Genomic DNA, 19634 nt, shown 5'->3' with positions numbered 1-19634 from the left:
ATAGTTTTTACTGGAGTCTATGTGTAGTGAGAGCAAAGGCACCTCCATTTCATCATTGCATATTGGACACCTAGGGGACCTGGCAAGGGACCGTATATGGCAAGTCATATGGGTTTGGGGATAGAAGACCTGGGTTTGAGTCCAGCTTTATTGTTTATTGTGTGGTATCAGGTAAGTCCCATAGATTTTCGTCGAATGTGTTTCCTTATTTATGAAATGTTTATAATAATCCCATTGGCCATTTAAAAAATAAATGTCCTCAAATTCTATTCAAAACGGGCGCAATATAAATAAAATGAATGGAATGGCTTCTACTCTACCTTCATTGAGGACCTGTTGGTCAGCCATGGCAGATCACGGCCGTGAGAGTATTTGATGAACGATAAATGCGGTACCCACGCGATGTATAGTTATTAGGCACTCACTGAACATCTCCTGAATCAAGGCTTAATGGAAGGATGTCTTTCCCTTTCTCTTTTATTGGCCTGGGAAGAAGGGTCACAGCTTGATAACATGCTTGGGGGAAGGGGAGCAACAACTCTTATGGGAAAGAGACAGTCAAGGGAAGGTGGCAGCGTCGGACACACAGTAAATTTAATTAAATATATGTGGAATAGGGTAGAGTGGTTGGGAAAATATATCATAATACAGAAAAGTGTTGAGAGGTCAAAAGAAGCAATGTAAGCATTGATTAGACTCGTTTCCCCAACTCCGACCTTCCGCGGTCCCTTTCCATGCATCATTTTTTTGGTACAGCACTTTACACCTATTTATTTGTTCATTTTTCTATGTGTTTATATTTGTTTATCTGATTGTTTAGTTAGTTAAACATCTCTCTCCCCTTGCTAGATGATAAGCTCTAAGAGGCAATGGTTTTTGATCATTTTCCTTACTCGCATATCCATGGTGCCTAGAGTAATGCCTGGCTAATGCCTGCACAGGGCAGGTGCTCCCTAAATGCTTGTAGAATGAGTCATGATGAATTTTACTGTCTTCCTTAGGCTGGGCAGATATTCAAGCCACCTGGTTTTTGGCCCCAGGATTCTCCTATATTTCACGACATCATCCTTCTGGTTTCCTACTTATCTCCATCTTGGATTATCTTGTCTATTTATTTGCTTATTTGTTTGCCATTTGTTCCCTTCCAATTGAGGCTGAGTAGTGATCTGAGTACAGACGGCTCGGGATTGAATTCTGGTGCCATCACTGACTAACCTTATGGCCCTGGGCAACTTGCTTATCCGTTCAGAGCCTCAGTTTCCTCGGCTGTAACATGGGGATAATAGCAATTCCTGCTCCCAAAGTTGTTGTGAGGATTGAGTTTGTTAATGCACGCATAGTACACCACCAGGCACATAGTAAGTGCTCAGTGAAACGTTATTATTATTAAAGTATAAGTAACAAGAAGGCAGGGGCACTGTGTCTCTTACTTATTCTGCTGTCCTTGGTGTCGATTACAGAGTCACCACTCACTAAATATTGATGAATAAGTGAATAAGTATGTCAAAACAAGTAGTTGTAATATAGACATTTGTCTTAACAGTATCAGACATATAAGGAATTTTACTGAACAAGCATTTTTGGAAAGTGCCTGCTGTATGCCAGGCACTGTGGGGAGATGCGAGGATTCATCTATCCATTTATTTATTATTATCTACACGCGAGCATCTCAGGCTGAATCCGTGGCCTCAGAATGCCAAGGATTTATGGGCTCCAGTGAGAAATGGTGATCTGGACTAGTTCTGGCATGGTTGTCCTTTGATAACACCCTGAACCAGTGTTCACTGGACACTAACCCACACCAGGTCCTCATTGGGCCGCAGGGATGCAGTGATGGAAAAGGCCAATCCCTGCAGCAAAGAGCTCACGGCATGTGTTTGATGTGAAAGAGACACCCAGGGTGCACTGGGGTGAGTCTATGGTAGAGAAAAGGAACGGGGCTTGGGGAGCACAGAGGAGGCACCTAGATGAGAGTTGAGGGTGCAGAGGGTGAGATACAGCGTCCAGTGTTACTCTCAGGAGCTTCACATACAGACAGTTCAGGCCAACCTCAGCAATGGTGGAATGCCACTCTGAATCAGTGAACAGGAACGAATTATAGGACCTTTTCCCCCTGCAGGTAGTTGTATTCTCTTCTGAAAGTACACCATCATCACACTCCTCATAAAGGACTGTGATTTTCTATTTGTCTGTTTTATTACCCACGACACTGAGCTCAGTGAATATTTGTTGAACCAAAATAAATCAAATTCCCAAGTGTGTTAACTTCCTAGGTTGCTGTAACAAAGTACCATAAGCTGGGTAGCTTAGAACAACAGAACTTTATGGTTCCTCATTTCTGAAGGCTAGAAGTTCACTATCAAGATTTGGCAGGACACTGCTCCATCTGAGACTCTGGAATCCTTGCGCCTTCCTAGGGTCTGATGCTTTGCCAGCCATCTTTGGCATCCTTGGACTTGTAGGTGTATCACTCCAATCCTCTGCCTTCACGTGCTGTTCTCCTCGTGTCTTCACATCGTCTTCCCTCTGTGCGTGTCTGTCTCTACGTCCAAATTTCTCATTATAGGACACCAGTCATTCGGATTAGGAGCTACGCTTAATGAGCCTATCTTAACTTGATTAAATCTGCAAAGACCCTATTTCCAAACAAAGTTACATTCTGAAGTATGGGGGGTTTGGACGTCAGCATATCTTATTTTAAGGGGACACAATTCAACTCATAACACCAGGCTGGGGAGCTCGTGGATTTGGGGGATGAGCAAGAAGGTTAGCATAGCAGGGAGCTGCAGAGGACATGCATGAGGCTGGGGGCTTCGTGGGATCCTCACCAGAACAAGGAAGCCTATGGGAAGACAGTCTTTAACCAGAGAGTCAGACCTACCTTTGGAGGCTCTGCTACAGATATTCAGCTGAACCTTACTGGAACTTGGCTTTCTAATTTCTGAGTCCAGCCTGTTATTTAATAGGACCTAACATCTGTCCAAAGGGCTGGAGTCTGTTCCTGCCTTCTGGGCTCCACTCGACACCTGAAACCCGAGGAAGACACTCTCTGACTTCAAGCCTTGGCACTAGACAGCCTCTTTAGCCATCTGGATCAGTTCAAACCAGGTCTGATTTCAGCTTTGCCTCTGTGGGCTCCTAACAGTAGTACAGGTAGTAATATGGCTTCCTCTAGTTGAGAACACAATAGTTACCTCATCTCTGGTCTTCTGACAGCCTCACTGTTGGGGCTTCACTGGGGTAGGGTGGAGATCATCTCCTTGGAATAGAACAAAGAATGGAGACTGGAGAGTTCATATTGACACGCACACGGCCACACAGCTAGTAAGTGGTGATGTCGGGGTCTGAAACCTGTTGCACGGAACTCCGCAGTCTTTATGTTCATCTACCCTACTTCCCTTCAGCCAAAGGCTTGGGGGCAGCTCTAGGAAGGTTTTGACCCCTATTCCTATCATTATCCAAATAAACCATCCTCTTAAATGACCACCTGCCTCCCCTGAATCTTTCTGTCCTGTTGATCCTCAAACCAGAGGACAGGGGTGGTGAGACAAAGACAGCCCGGGTCATGGAACACTCATTCCTCTGTTCTATGCAGTGTGTCTCTCTGGGTTTAAGCCATCGGCTGCTGGTGCAGGGGCGCTAGGATGCTCATGTTCTCCAGAAAGTTCTCTGGCCTTCAAGGCTGTGGGGGAATTCATCACTTTTCAAAGTAATCAGAAGACTGACCTTCCAGAATCCCGCCCCCCTCCACCTGCCCCGAGTTACCTCTCCATCGCCTCCTGTGAGATCGCTGTCATCAGTGGTGTTCTGAAGGTTTCCAGTGTCGAGCAGCTAAAGATAAACGAGAGCAGTGAGCTGGACCAACACACGTTCTGCAGAGAGAATTCATTAGTGGGGGAGGTCTGAAGAGGAGTCACTTTTGCGGCTCTGGTTCCTGTCGCTCTGAATCTCCATCATGGACCATAGGAGGCGTGTGGGCTGGGAGGGCGTGGACCACGTGGGCTGCTTTTGTCAGCCAAGCCGCAGAAGGGAGCCACACGGCCCCGAGGCCAACCTCAGCCAGCCACAGGGGTGGGCTCTCTCAGGAGCGAGCGGGGGGCCAGCAGGACTGGGGTTTCCGCTTTCTCACAGGAAGGCTCAATTGCTCTCCTCGGGACCGCAGGGGCCTTGCTGAGCAGCAGTGACTCAGCTTCCTGTGTGCCCTGGCAGGCGAGGAGGACCCCTGACAACGCAGGGCCCCTCTTGCCTGTGCGTTCCCTCCCATCCACTTCCTGCTCTAGAAAACCTACAGTGATGATCCAAGTCTCTGTTTACCGGAAGCCTTGTTGAGAAAAACAGTTTGTACTTCACATTTCTACAGCATTTTTCACTTTATAAAAACATTTTCTCACACATCGGTTCATCCAATGGTCACACAGACTCTGAGAGTGCAGGGAGGCCACTGTCACCACTGTTACACAGATGAGGAAAGTGGGACTTGGCCAGTGAAGGGGGTTGGCCAAGGCCTGTCGCTTATTGGTGGAGAGTTGAGGCTCAAGCCCAGGATTCTAGAATACTCATTCAGGACCTTATTGTACTTTCTTGGGTGGCGCTCAGCGTTTCGCCCTTATCATGTGCTTGCTACAGGTAAAATGCTTGTTGACTGAATGACCGACTGTAATTTTCATCCATCGTGAGATGGATCCTTATGGCTCTAAGCAAGCTACCGTGGGGGAGTGGGAAAGACACGGGCTTTGGAGAGACAACCCAGGTGCAAGTTACACTAAGACTCACGTTAGCTACATGATTTTAGGTAAGGTTCAAATTCTCTAAACCGTAGTTTTCTCTGAATACAGACGATAATAATGGTGATTTTTCAGGGCGCTTCTAAGATTTGAATGAGATAATACGGATCGAGGGATGGCATAGTATTTGCCATGTAGAAGTTGTGTGGCTATGCAGGGCTCTTTCCATCGCCCTCACAGGGATGCTTAGCTTCAGAAACTCGCTAGAGTTAAACAAATCTTGCAGACATTTTCTTTATATATGGGACAATGCTTTTGCTTAGTAACCTCTGAAAAATCAAGGACACAAGTGTGCAAAGCAAATAAAGTCTGGTCCTGGCTCATTTAGCCACTATAATCAAGAAATGAGCTATACCCTACATGAGGATTTCCCAGTTCTGTACTCTAAGTTCTGGGTACCAAGATTTCTCATCATTTCTTTTGACTTATTTTAGATAAACATTTCTGGCCTTGTAAACAGAGTGGAACACACCCTGCATTGCAGATTCTCTGTCTGTGTTTCTTATTCCTCACTGGACGATCTGACTTTCATTGTCCCTTGCTCTTGCTGACCTGCAAGGGGTCACAGAGACACTCATCAGGATGAGGAAGTGGCATGGGGTCTGAAATGTCAGACGCAGAAATCATACTTATTTTTCAAGAATATGCCTAAACGGTCAAGATGCTATTTGTTTAAAAGTACCCTTTATTTCACCAATTGGATGTTTTCTGTGATTTCACAATTTTTTCTTTGAATAGACTATATGTCTATTGGTGTTAATATCTTAGATTTCAAATTACTTACAGCCAGGAACTATGTTCTATTCATCACCATATTCCCAGGGCCAGGGGCCCTCTAGATTTTCAATGACTGGTTCTTGAATGAGCAAGGGTCATGCACTCATTCATCCATTTTGCAGAAAGAGACTGTGAACATTCCTGAGCTGTCATCCAGGTGGATAGGATAGTATACGGCCTTAAGGAGCTCAAGGAAAGAGTGTTATTCGAGTGTTATTCAATCTGAGAGGTGAGTGTGACTCCCCACGGAGAGGAGAGACGGGTCAGGAGATGAGATCAGGCAGAAGGGAGCAAGCAGAATGAACAGCTGTTCCAGGAGATGACCGTGAATGAGTCAAGTAAGTCTCCTCGTTGGGAGCTGGTCATGTGATCTTGCAGAGGGACCTGCCACCTTGAACAGCCCCAAACTGAATGAAATAGGAGTAATTACCACCACGGAGAGGCTAGCAGATGAGGGTGGCCTCTGGGCAGTCAAGACAAATTACTCAGGACAAATACAGTCCTACGTTCACATCTAGGACAGGGGCTGATGTGATTAATATCTGCAGAGAACCGGGGACTATTGTGATCCTATCTGCTAATGGGGACTTTCAGAGTGATGGACCTTCTGCTGGATGGAGCACGAAGGGTGTACTCACTTCTGGGGAGATGTTTACTTTGTGGTTTAGGGACCCTTTCCAGGGCCTCCTTCATTATTATTTCTTGATAAAGAGGATTTAAATAATTCAAAATTATTGTATATTTTTCCTTTCAGAATCACACTGTGATGGGAAGTGGGAGAATGTGTTTAAAGTCTACATAGTTGTTTATTCTCCGTTCATTTAGTACATTTTCCTGAGCACCTACCTTTCCTGTGCTGGTCTTGAGTTGGGCTTGGGATTCAAAGGTGGGCAAAATCCGTCCCTTCACTTTAAGAATCTCCCCAGTAGTGGAAGAAAGTGACTCATAAGTAATGACAATACACTGTGGTAAGTATAGAAGGGAAGACAAATAAAAGAGTGCAGAGGAAGGAGTGATTAATTATGTTCTTAGCAGTCAGGGAAACGTCACAGAAGATGTGTTGGGTTTTAGGGATGAATAGGAGTTTTCTGGTGGAGAAGAAGAAAGCATTTTAGGTAGTGAAAATGCCATGAACAATTGCACAAGGGCAGTAAATTCATGGTTTGGGAAATAATGAATTAGAGTACTGTAGCTAGAGTTGCATTGCCGGCTCAAATATAGGCAGCCCATTCGATGTGAATTTCAGATAGACAGTGAATACTTTTTTAGCACGAGTATGTCCCCAATATTGCATGAGACAGGCTTATACTGGAAATATTCTTTGTTGTTTCTCCAGGGTTCAAATTTCACTGAGCATCCTATATTTTTATTTGCTAAATCTGGTGATTCGAGACTAGAGTACAAAGCAGATGAGACCGTATTACAGAGGTCTTTGAAAGTCATGCTTGAAAGTTTTGGCTTCAGTCTTGGTGGTCTTGGAAGGTTTTTAAACTGAGATGTGATATAATCAGATTTCTGATATTATGCTGGCTTCATGGAGGATGATCTAGAAAGGGGGAAACTGGAAGCAAGGACATTGATTTAGATCGAGGGAAAGGGAGTTTTGAACCAGGGTTACAATCAAGAGATTCTCAGGCAACAGACTCCAGGGATATTTTGGAGATGGAAGCTACAGGACTTGTTGAGAAAGGCTGAGTGTTTATGCTGGCAATCCTTTTTTGTTACAGGCACGGTATATTTTTCCTTGAAAGTTTATGACTTTCTGAACATACACTCCCAATAGTCTTGGGACTGAAGACTGTCTGGAGACTGGAATTCTGTGCCATTTTCCACATGGCTCAGCTCTTGGTTTCTTTAAAACATATACTCAGGCTAAACTCTGAGCCAGTAACTCTGAGCCAGTTCATCACAACTTGATTAAGTGGCTAAGTCCACGCTGGGCACAGGTGGAAACACTTAGTGCCATAACTTTAGAAGGGTCTATAAAAAAGAACGTCTTCCATACTTTCTTAGGAGAGATTTACTTTTTGAAGAAAGTGTATATTTTGGAAGGGGAAGGACATTGTTTATTTCTGACATTAAATACACCTCCAAGGTTATAGAATGTATTTGGATTCTCCAGACTGGTTGCCAAGAACTCACAGAATCGTGTCAGAGGAAATTGTTTGGTTACTTTCCTCCTGTTACAGCTGGAGAAGCTGCAGCCCAGAGAAGAGATGCGACCCACCCAGAGGGTGGCAGAACTTGGATGAGGGGAGAAGATTCATGACTCCCAGCTAAAATGAAACAGGAATTCTTTAAACATTTAGAATTTGGAAACACAGTGTCATTCTTTTTCTCTATAACTACCAAATTACAAAGAATTTCTCCTTGAGATTTTTCAATTTGGACGAAAGTATTAACACAAGTCTTTTTAAAAGGGATTTCATGAAATTGTGTCATTTGAGAATAACCACATCTTATTCCTATTGACAGCCCTTTTGAAACAGATTGACTCAGCCTAATTCCTGAAGGTTTTCAAAGATGTTGGAACTCGGAAAAAGAAAAGTTTATATAAATAGGAAATAATAGTTATTTGTTGAATGCATTCTCAGCTGTAAGACTCTGACATTTTGGCAAAGGCAAGTTTTCCTTTCAATAGATCAACATTCAGAGCCAAGTTGTGTTTAAAAAGAATAGAGCAAAAAGTACTGTATTTACATTTCAAGGATGAAATGTCTTTTCTCCTTAGAAATCTGAGGAATGCTCTCTGGGACCACCGCCTGGCCTGCCTCTGCCTCATTGATTCCAGGGAGACCTTTACTGCCAGAACATCCCAAGGTAACTCCTCATTCGGGTTTGAGGGATTTGCTCCCGGTAAAAAGACTTATCCAAGTTCTCCCTCCTTTCCTCAGCAACGAGGCAGCACGACCCATTGAGATACCACAACGGGTCCTGAGCTCTGAGTCGTCTACTCCGCAATCAATCCCGATAGAAGATTTGGTTTTGTTTCTAATCTCTTGGTCACTGGGTATCTTTTCTTTCATATCCTATATGTGGCACCTTCCAGCCCCTTCTGAGGTAGAGAGGGTGGGGACGGACGAGCAAAGGACAGTGATTCTGGAGTCGCTGGGGCCCTGGGACCGTGTTCTTTACCGAACACCTTTTCCTTTCACTGCCATCCTTCCTTCAGGGGGATTTGGAACATTCTCTCTTCCCTTTTAATGTTGATGAAAAGTCTTATAAAACCGCAAGTGCTAATCACCAAGGGAGGAATGTAGACAGTTAGGGCCCTCAAATGGCTCTTAGGGATGGTGTACAGGAGGGGTGCCCAACTCCCGGGCAATGGACCAGTACTGTCCATGGCCTGTTAGGAACTGGACTGCACAGCAGGAGGTGAGCGGTGGGTGAGCCAGCGAAGCTTCGTCTGCTGCTGTCCATGGCTCCCCGTCACTCCCCATCGCTCCCCGATGCTCCCCGTCGCTCCCCATGGCTCCCCATGGCTCCCCATGGCCCCCCATCGCCCCCCATGGCTCCCCATCACTCCCCATCAGCCCCCATCTCTCCCCATCGCTCCCCACGGCTCCTCATCACTCCCCGTCGCTCCCCATGGCTCCCCGTCGCTCCCCATTGCTCCCCATGGCTCCTCGTTGCTCCGCATTGCTCCGCAAGGCTCCCCGTCGCTCCCCATCGCTCCCCGTCGCTCCCCATAGCTCCGCAAGGCTCCCCATGGCTCCCCGTCGCTCCTCATTGCTCCCCATGGCTCCTCGTTGCTCCGCATTGCTCCGCAAGGCTCCCCGTCGCTCCCCATCGCTCCCTGTCGCTCCCCATAGCTCCGCAAGGCTCCCCATCGCTCCCTGTCGCTCCCCATTGCTCCCCATCGCTCCCCACTGCTCCCCATTGCTCCCCGTCGCTCCCTGTCGCTCCCCATGGCTCCGCGTCGCTCCCCGTCACTCCCTGTTGCTCCCCATCACTCCACATGGCTCCCCGTCACTCCCTGTCGCTCCCCGTTGCTCCCCGTCGCTCCCCGTCGCTCCCCATCGCTCCCAATCGCTCCCCATTGCTCCCCGTGGCTCCCCGTCGCTCCCCCTCACTCCCCATCACTCCCCCTCGCTCCCCATGGCTCCCCATGGCTCCCCATCGCTCCCCATCACTCCCCACAGCTCCCCATCGCTCCCCACGGCTCCCCGTCGCTCCCCATGGCTCCCCGTCACTCCCCATCGCTCCCCATTGCTCCCTACCACTCCCCACCACTGCCCATCGCTCTGCATCGCTCCCCACGGCTCCCCATGGCTCCCCGTCGCTCCCCATGGCTCCCCGTACCTCCCCATGGCTCCCCGTCACTCCCCATCGCTCCCCATGGCTCCCTGTCTCTCCCCGTCACTCCCCATCGCTCCGCATCGCTCCCCACGGCTCCCCATCACTCCCCATGGCTCTTCGTCGCTCCCCATGGCTCCCCACTGCTCCCCATCGCTCCCCATCACTCCCCATGGCTCCCCGTCGCTCCCCATCATTCCCTGTTGGTCCCCATTACCCCCATTACCGCCTAACCCATCCTCCCTCTCTCCTGTCTGTGGAAAAATCGTCTTCCACAAAACTGGTCCCTGGTGCCAAAAATGTTGGGGACTGCTGGTATACAGTATACGCCCTAAATAAGATGGTCCGTGATCCATCAGGCCTCTGCCAACCTCACCCCACACACCTGCCCTGCCAGTTCCTCGTACTATACTCCATTTATTTATTTAGCAACGTGTCTTGAGTACCTTTCATACACCAGGCATGGAGCCTGGCAATGAACAAAACCGGCAAGCGCTAGCCAGATATTTCTCCCACTGGATCTACTGATACCCAAGGGCCCCCCAATTCTTGTTATGATGTGAATTCTATGAGAATTTAACAAATTTCTCTTTTCATTTGATGATCATCTAAAAATGAACATAGGGCTTCCCTGGTGGCGCAGTGGTTGAGAGTCCGCCTGCCAATGCAGGGGACACGGGTTCATGCCCCAGTCCGGGAAGATCCCACATGCCGCGGAGCGGCTAGGCCTGTGAGCCATGGCCGCTGAGCCTGCGCGTCTGGAGCCTGTGCTCCACAATGGGAGACGCTGCAGCAGTGAGGCCTGTGTACTGCAAAAAAAAAAATAATAATAAAAAAATAAAATAAAAAATGAACATAAAATATAATCTGGAGTGATTGAAAGTTTGCCTTAAAACGGTCCTATTGCAGGATCTTGGTGTCCAGGTTTACACTTGCGTTACTGAGCACATCAGGGCCAATGATCATTAAACTGATGGTAAACTTTCAGTGTACTGTCTGCCTCTCAAGTTGGGGGTCTCTGGACATGTCCTTGAGCTCTGACAAGGTTCTTTTTCTCTAAATGGGTTTCACATATTTTTCAAGTTTAAGAAGCACTGGTCCAGTAGCAGCAACAGAATGGTTGTAGTTGCCTGCAGCCATCATGCTCTTCCCAAACTTGGATCACTCAGGTCTCACGGGAGACAGGAAGATGGTCCCCCAAAGATATCCACGCCCCAATACTTGTGAATACGTTACATTCCATAGATATAGCTGGAATTAAGGGAGATTATCCTGCATTGTCTGGTGGTCCCAATGTAGTCACGTGGGCCCTTAAAAGTGGAAGAGAGTTAAGAACAGGTACTCCAACAAATACGTGTCCATGTGTGTTCACACCTGCAGTAATCCCAATAGTCAAAAGGTGGTAATAGCCAATGTCCACGAATGGACGCACAGATAAACAAAATGTGGTATATACGCACATTGAAATATTATTCAGCCATAGAAAGGAATGAAGCAGTTCTACATACTACAATGTGGGTGAACCCTGAAACATTATACTACGTGAAAGAAGCCAGACAGAAATGTCACATATTGTATGACTCTGGATATGAAGTATCCGGAATAGGTAGATGCAACAAGACAGAAAGCGGATTGGTGGTTGCCAAGGTCTTGGGGGAAGGAGTATGGGGAATAACTGCTTAATGGGTAAGGGGTACTACTTTGGAGTTGTTCTAACTAGAAACAAAGCCTTAAATTATTAGCAATGAGTTTTAGCATCCTTTTTTATATCCTGCAATGCCAGTTTTAAATGCAAATATATAAGAGCATTTAACCTGTACAAAGGATTCCCAAAATTACACAATTTGTATTTTATAGCTGATACATTCAAGGTCAAGGAGAAAATGATTAAAAATTTCAAGTGGTGATAGCAGAGCACTGGGACCTTCTGAATGTGGGGTCCCGTGTGGTTGCACGGGCTGTACCCCTTGAAGCTGGTCCTGAACACACTGCCTTTTCTTTCCTGGATCACATCCCTGTCTCCTTGACAACATTCCTTGCATATCTAAGATAAACTATGTTCACATGAACCCTTGTCTCAGGTTGCTTTGGGGCGGGAACCCACACTCTGTTCCCATCCCTGTATTCGTATTGCTCAAGGGAGAGGATAAGGAAATGCTTGGAGAAGCGAGCCTTGTGCTTTGGGAGAGGCCGTGGGCTGCGGTGGTTGCAGAAGCCTCCCTGGAGGAGCTGGGGATGAGTCGCATCTTCCAGAACATGTTAGTTGGGAGACAGTGGAGGGGATTCTGTGTTGGGACTGAACAGTGCTATTAGTGACATAGGGACAGCCCTCGTAGCTACTCCAAACCAGCTTTCAAAAGCTCTTGTGCACATGATCACAGTTCACATGCAAGTCACAGCAACACATATTAGGCAAAGAAGGTAGATGGAATTATATTCCCCTAGAGATGAAGACACTCAACCCCAAGTATCTGAAGCCCAAAGGAATAGTGGATTCATCACAGGAACCCAGTTCTTTTGATCCCAGAACCCGGGGTGCCTCACCAGGCCCTGCAGCATCTGAAGATGAGGGATCATGCAGATTCGGTGAGAGGAGCCATAGGGTTCTGCGCTCACATGCATATGTGGAGGGCCGGCTGTTACCTCTCTTGTTCTGTACAAAAGGTACAGAGACGTTAACTGAGGGACCCAAGATCCTGTATTTAATATGCATTCAAACTTATTTCTGTGAAAGAAGCACTGACTTTGGCCATTTTGGCTAAAAGCATCTTTTCTGGTATTGTGACCCAAATAAATGTGGGAGCTCTCTGCCTTTACTCCTTTTTTTTTTTTTTTTTTTTTTTTGCGGTACGCGGGCCCAGCCGCTCCGCGGCATGTGGGATCTTCCCGGACCGGGGCACGAACCCGTGTTTCCTGCATCGGCAGGCGGACTCTCAGCGACTGCGCCACCAGGGAAGCCCTGCCTTTCCTTTAATTCTGATTTTGCAAGGAGCATCCTGCCAGGAAATTACCTTGGTGTTGGGGGTGAGGAAGGGGTTTTGAAAGAGAGAAAGAAACAAGATTTCAGGGTCACAGCTGTCAGCAACCCAGGGTGCCCATGGGTCTGGGCCGGCGGGCAAGGGTCCCGGAGGAATGGAGTCCAAAAGCCTGTGAGTTTTCTCTTGAAAACTTCTCAACTTTTCCTGTAACACCCAGAAAAAAGAACCAAAACATGCTGTAAGTTATCTTGTTCTAAAACTTCCTCTCTTTTTATTTTCCTAACTTCTGTAAAAATAAAATAACTTTGACATGGCAGTCATTTGTGAAAATACAAGTCAATGAAATGGAATTTATAAACTTTAAGTGAAGCCAATGTTTGGATTATCTTGTTTCAATTAAGATGCTGTGCTTTTTGCCTTTTAAGAGTGAGAATTCTGTCGTGTTCTGTATTTAAATATACTGCGCCGAGGTTAACTTTTGAACAAGCAGAAAATGGAAGGAAAGGGGAAGGTACTGGAAGTAAAAGGGGAGGGGGGGAGTTGAGTGATGCAATGGAATAAGCACAGGTTTCGAGTCAGAGAGGCCTGAATTCAAATCCTGGTTCCATGCTCACTAGCTGTGTGATGTTGGGTAACTTACTTAACCTCTCTGAGCCTCAGTTTCCTTATCAATAGAACAAATATAATTATACATACAAATTTGGTTGTGGGGGGTGATTAAATGGGATAATGTATGTAGTTTTGCCTGGTGCAGAAGAGGCCCTCAGTCAATATTGAATTTATTCATTCATAGTATCTCTTGAAGTTATTATTATTATTATTATTTTGCGGTACGCGGGCCTCTCACTGTTGTGGCCTCTCCCACTGTGGAGCACAGGCTCCAGACGCGCAGGCTCAGCGGCCATGGCTCACGGGCCCAGCTGCTCCGCGGCATGTGGGATCCTCCCGGACCGGGGCACGAACCCGTGTCCCCTGCATCGGCAGGAGGACTCTCAACCACTGCGCCACCAGGGAAGCCCCAAAGTTATTATTATTTTTGACTGTCTGTGGATCACTCCCCAATTTTCAGTGTACCTTTGAGAATCTATAGTTATCTAGGATACTGTCATTCTATTGTGGCCTCCTAGACCTAATTTTCCAAGCAATTGATTTCAACGCCTTTATTTATGCTAGCCCTTATCTCAGGAGTTGAGAGAGATCCTTCCTTCCTCCCCACCTCCTTCTTTCCCTCCTTCCTTCTTTCCTTCCTTCCCTCATCCATTTGAAAATGGAAATTAAAATTCTATTATATTCCAGGCACTGGGTTGAGAGTATAGGCTATGAGGTCAGGAAGACTTGGTCTTGGCCCCTGGGAAGTTCATGGTCTTCAGGGAGAGACACAGGGGAGGGAGTGGGGGAAGTGGAGAGGAGTGGGCTTCCCCAGGAGGGATGGCATTTTCCTGAAGACTCTAAGCACTTACGTGGAGAATCATGACAGGGCCACCCCAGGAAGAGGGAGTGGTAAGTGCTGAAGGATGGAGGCCTGAAGATGCCAGGTTGCTCAGGGACCAGCAAGGAGGTTAGGATGGACAGAGCATGGGTGCCAAGGGGCCCCAAGGAGGTGAGAACTCAGGGACCAGAGGGCACCAGACAGTCACAGACATCGTATGCCTTTCCAAGGTGTTTAGACTTCACTCTGCCGGCCACAGAGAGGGAGAGCAGGATGTAAAACTGGCCAGAGGCATGCGTAAATTCCATCAGGGAACAGATCTGAGGGCTTGGTGGTGTCAGGGAGATCAGTCAAGAGCTTCTTTTAAAATCCAGCTGAGTGATGAGGAGGGTTAGAGCTTAGCGATGGTGGGAACAGCTCCACCAAGAAATGGTGCAGTTGACGGCGTGATGAGGAAGGATCTGGGGCATCAAGGTTAGAGTGGGAAAGCTGCGGGGAGGGGCAGCTTTTCCCAACTTCCACTAGAGCGGAGGCTCCTCTCCATGTAGAAGGGATTGTCTTACCCCAAGAATGACCTGGGAATTGCCCAATTTCACGGCTGGGCTTTCCAGGTCCAGGTCCGATATAAACATGTGTTGAATGAACGGATGCTGGAAGTGACACTCACGCAGGAAGCCAAGAGGAGGGCTGGCGGGCTGTTTTGAGCCCATCTTATTGCTCATCAGCCTTTGTAACCAGTCACATGCTCTGTTCCTCAAGGTCATCCTCAGCATCTCCTCCTGGGGCCCCTGTGCCCTGGCCATGAGCTAAGAGAACAATGTGAATGCGGTGGCGCGGCTCCCAACTCCCCTCGCACCAGCATCTCTCATCCGCAGCAGACCTTGGTCTGTGTCTTGTTATTTCAGTGCAGAATCCTGGCTGCCCTAGTACTGCATCAACTCAGCCGGCTGGCTGGGACCCCAGGTCTGTTTGGGTTGGAAATTGCATGTTGTCCTTTTTGTAAAGCAGGACGATCTGAAGCTCCTTCCTAGGCAGACCCAGGCTCAGATCATGGGCTTATGGCCCATTTGTCTCTGAGCAGAAGGGAGGAGCCTTATCAGGTTTCAAAATCCGAGTTGCGTTCTTTAGTTTCACAACTAATGCACACACCATCACCAAGCCCACAATTATTCTCTAACTGGCAGTTTAAAATTCTTCCATTCTGGTTCCTCACCAGCTGTAGATAGAGCACATTTTTCCAGCCCAGGGAAATCTGGGTTTGAGTTCTGGTTCTATCACACATTATTATGGGTGAGGCCTCGTGTGGCTCTCTTAGAATCTCTGCTTCGGTAGTCATAGGACAGCGCAGGGTAGATGTAGATATTGATGGACTAGGAGTTATGTGCCTTTCGCTGTGTTTGACTTGGCCCATCTTTCATGAGCGGGGTGCATGTGTATCACCACTCCTCTAACTTCTCAGAACCCCAGCAGTGTAACATCAGAAAGTCTAATGACTCACCTTTTAAGTCAGGTTTCTTGAGGCTTTATTTATTTATTTGAAGTTTAGTTGATTTGCAATGTTGTGTTAATTTCTGCTGTACAGCAAAATGTTTCAGTTATACATACATATATATATATATTCTTTTTTATATTATTTTCCATTACAGTTTATCACAGGATATTGAATATAGGCCCCTGTGCTCTACAGTAGGACCTTGTTATGTATCCATTCTATATATACTAGTTTGCGTCTGCTAACCCCAAACTCCCACTGAGGCATGATTTATATTCAGTAAATTTCTTCCTTATTAGGTATACAGTTCTCTGAATTTTGAAAAAAACCTGCATATAATTTTGTAAACACCACCATGGTCAACATATAGAACATTTGCATCACCCCAAAGTGTTCCCACATGTCTTGTTTGTAGTCAATACCTTCCTGCCATCTGCAGCCCCTAGCAGCCATTGATCTGTTTTTTATGCCTATAGTTTTGCTTTTTCCTGAATGTCATATAAATGAAATTATACAGGAGGTAGTAGCTTGACTCTGGCTCATTTCACAGAGCATAATGCATTTGACATTTGTTTATGTTGTTGCCTGTATTCGTAGTTTCCTTCTAATGCTGAGTATTATTCCATTGCGTGGATGGACCACCCTTTGCTCATCCATTCACAGTTGATGACATTCAAGTTGTTCTCAGTCTTTGAAGACCATGAGTAAAGTTGCTGCAAATATTTGCATGCAGGTTTTTGTGTGGTTGTATGTTTTCGTTTCTCTTGGGCAAATTCCTAGGTGTGGGATTAGTGGGTCTCATGGTACATCCGTGCTTAAGTTTATAAGAACCCGCCAAACTTTTTAAAAATGTCTGTGTCATGTTAATGATTCACTGTTTTGAAAATTAAACTTTTATTTTGAGACCATTGCAGATTTCTATGCAGTTGTAAGAAATAATACAAAGAGATCCTGAAAGCCCGTGTATGCTGTACTCCATTTTCCCCGGTGGTAACATCTTGCAGAACCGTATAGTACGATGTCACAGCCTGGATGCTGAGGTCATTGCAGTCAAGATCCAGGACGTTGCTGCCACCACCAGGGCTCTTTATGTGGCCCTTTTCCAGCCCCCCCCGCCTCCCTCCTAACCCAGCCCCTTCTTAACTGCTGGCATCTAGTAGTCAGTTGTCCATTTCTATAAATTTTTCATTTCAAGAATGTCATATAAATGGAATCACACAGTTTGTACCCTTTGGGGATTAGAATTTTTCACTCAGCACAATTCCCTGGAGAGTAATCAGGTAGTTCCTTGTGTCAATAACTGTTTCATTTTATTTCTGAGTGTTTTTCCATGATATGGATGAATCCCAGTGTGTTTAGCCAGTCACCACTGAAGGATATACATGTCGTGTGTTGTTTCCAGTTTTAGGCTATTACAAACAAAGTTGCTATTAAGTATTCGTGGGTAGGCTTTTGTGTGAATATAAGTTTCATTCTCTGGGATAAACATCCGGATGCAATTGATGGGTCGTATGGTAGTTGCATATTTAGTTTTATAGGAACCTGCAAACTGTCTTCCAGCCTGGGTGCACCATGTTTATATTCCCACCAGCAATGTATGAAAGATTCAGCTTCTCCACATCCTCATTAGCTTTTTACTTTTTCAGTTTCTCATGGGGATTTACTTTCCCCAAAGGGATCAACAACATGCACTTGGATTCGTCATTTCTACTATTTAAAACTATTATTTCTGTTAATCTCTTCTTTATGTAGCTCAGTGTCCCTTAGGTGAGGTGTTGTTGGAAGTCAGACCAAACAAGGATAGAAGTTTGCGTTCCTTGTAAACTGGTGAGTTTGATTTGACACCCAGAGCTAGTCAAGGCATACAATTTCCCTTTTCAACTTGGCTGCCAGGATGTTCAGTACCAACTATTACGTTCATTGTCAGGGTCTCCCATTAACCTCCTTTCATTGCTTGTTCATATCCTTTTTATTATGCTGGCTATAAATATTTAGCTGTAAATAATTCATGTGTCTAAAGTGTCTCAGGTCATCCCTTCTCCATGTTCCTATAGGCACTTGGCTTACTCTATCATTGTGTTCACAAAAGTGAATTAAAATCATGCTCACAGGGCTGTCTCACCCACTGTATGAAGAGCTCCTCCAGAATAATGCCCCCTCACTGTCCTATCATCCCAAAGATACCTTGTAAGTATTCATTCATTAGATATATAAGGAACATTTGTATGGATTTTCTATGGGTTTTGCTTCAAGAAATCATAGTTCAGAAGAAAAAGTTAATCTGTGAATCTGAATAGCTATAAAAGCAGGCAGAATATGTTGATTAATTTAAAAGAATTCAGATGCTGAAGGAGGTCAGAGATGGGAGAAATTGTGTTTACAGTAGAGAAATAGAAGGCTTATTTTAATAATTTTATGACTTTTTTTTTAAGATGTTGGGGGTAGGAGTTAATTAATTAATTTATTTTTGCTGTGTTGGGTCTTCGTTTCTGTGTGAGGGCTTTCTCTAGTTACGGCGAGCGGGGGCCACTCTTCACCGCGGTGCGCGGGCCTGTCACTATGGCGGCCTCTCTTGTTGCGGAGCACAAGCTCCAGACGCGCAGGCTCAGTAGTTGTAGCTCACGGGCCTAGTTGCTCCGCGCCATGTGGGATCTTCCCAGACCAGGGCTCGAACCCGTGTCCCCTGCATTGGCAGGCAGATTCTCAACCACTGCACCACCAGGGAAGCCCAATTTTATGACTCTAAAAAAATTAACGTCTTTGGCACGAACCATTAAAATCCTTTCAGAGATTAGGTGGAGTTGTATAAAGGAGACACCATGGGGAAAGGAAGCTGAGGGTTATTTGGGAACATCTGGAGATGGGGCTCTGCCTGGTAGTCCTGGTAGAGCTGAGGGGGTAGCCAGGAGGGAAAGCAGCTGGGGAATAGCCTTGTCTGTCTCAGGAAAAAACAAGCAGAGGTGAGTGCCAGGAGGACTGGGATTCTGAGAGAAATGGAGACATATCCTGTCCATCTGAGATGACACTGAAGGACCCAGTGTTTTTAGAAATTTCAAGAGTTGCAATAGGGAGGGTTTAAGAGCTCTGGGGCATCACAGTTAGAAGGTAGTGAATAGCCTGCCCTTCTGGAGTCCCTGGACCCGAGGAGACCCAGACCAATGGGGCTGCCTGACTGTAAAGTCTCTGCTCGCTCTTCTGTCCACAGTCCTGCCAAGAACAATGAAGGCAACACACGGATGACCTCAGAGGAGCCCAAGGGACACCTTTCAACACCGGTGTCTGATGTCTGCTCCAACCATTGGCATTGCTCTCTCTCTGTATATATATATATTTTAACAGCTAAACCCCTAAACCAAACAAATGCAGAAGTGAAAGAAAGGATTTCTTGTGAAGTAAAGGGGGCCACAGCTCTGGTGGAAACAAAATTATTCTCATGACAAAGTTGTTGGTCCTCTGTGTTGTTTTCCTGTGCAGTCTTTTGGCAGCTGTGGGCTGGGCTGGTCCTATCCTGGGGACACTTGTGATCAGGTTGTAAGACGAGTTCCTCTATGAACTGCCTTAAAGACTAGTGGTGCCTCTTCTGAGCATTTCTTTTGCCTTTATTTTAATTTTTTTAAATGGACATGTTGGTTTATTTATTTGTTTGTTTATTTATTTATTTAATTTTGGCTGCATTGTGTCTTCGTTGCGGTGCCTGGGCTTCTCATTGCAGTGGCTTCTCCTGTTGCGGAGCACGGGCTCTAGGCGTGCGGTGTTCAGTAGTTGTGTCATATGGCCTCAGTAGTTGTGGTGCACGGGCTTAGTTGCTCCACGGCATGTGGGATCTTCCTGGACTGGGGCTCGAACCTGTGTCGCCTGTGTTGGCAGGCAGATTCTTA

The 19634-nt window shown here is 46.2% G+C and overlaps 2 long non-coding RNA genes across 3 annotated transcripts in view; one reads left to right on the top strand and one right to left on the bottom strand.

Annotated features, from left to right (window-relative positions):
* The window catches only part of LOC141276410 (uncharacterized), a 51545-nt gene extending 40938 nt beyond the window's left edge, over positions 1–10607 (top strand). Inside the window, exons 3-4 of the long non-coding RNA XR_012325911.1 lie at positions 8293–8381; positions 8456–10607. This is a non-coding gene — a long non-coding RNA (uncharacterized lncRNA). The remainder of the gene's footprint in view (positions 1–8292; positions 8382–8455) is intronic.
* Positions 1962–3923, bottom strand: LOC109551123 (uncharacterized). 2 transcript variants are annotated; one of them, XR_002177818.3, is made up of 3 exons: positions 3766–3923; positions 3195–3259; positions 1962–2542 (listed from the first exon to the last, which is right to left on the bottom strand). It is a non-coding gene; the product is annotated as an uncharacterized lncRNA (long non-coding RNA). The 2 variants fall into 2 exon arrangements; XR_002177819.3 differs by lacking the exon at positions 1962–2542 and adding an exon at positions 2680–3026.
* Positions 10608–19634: the final 9027 nt, after the last annotated feature.

The sequence above is a fragment of the Tursiops truncatus genome, chromosome 14 (assembly GCF_011762595.2).
Source record: "Tursiops truncatus isolate mTurTru1 chromosome 14, mTurTru1.mat.Y, whole genome shotgun sequence".
NCBI classification, from domain to species: Eukaryota; Metazoa; Chordata; class Mammalia; order Artiodactyla; family Delphinidae; genus Tursiops; species Tursiops truncatus.
Note: the sequence above shows the minus strand (reverse complement) of the source record. Positions and strands in the feature narration are given on the sequence as shown.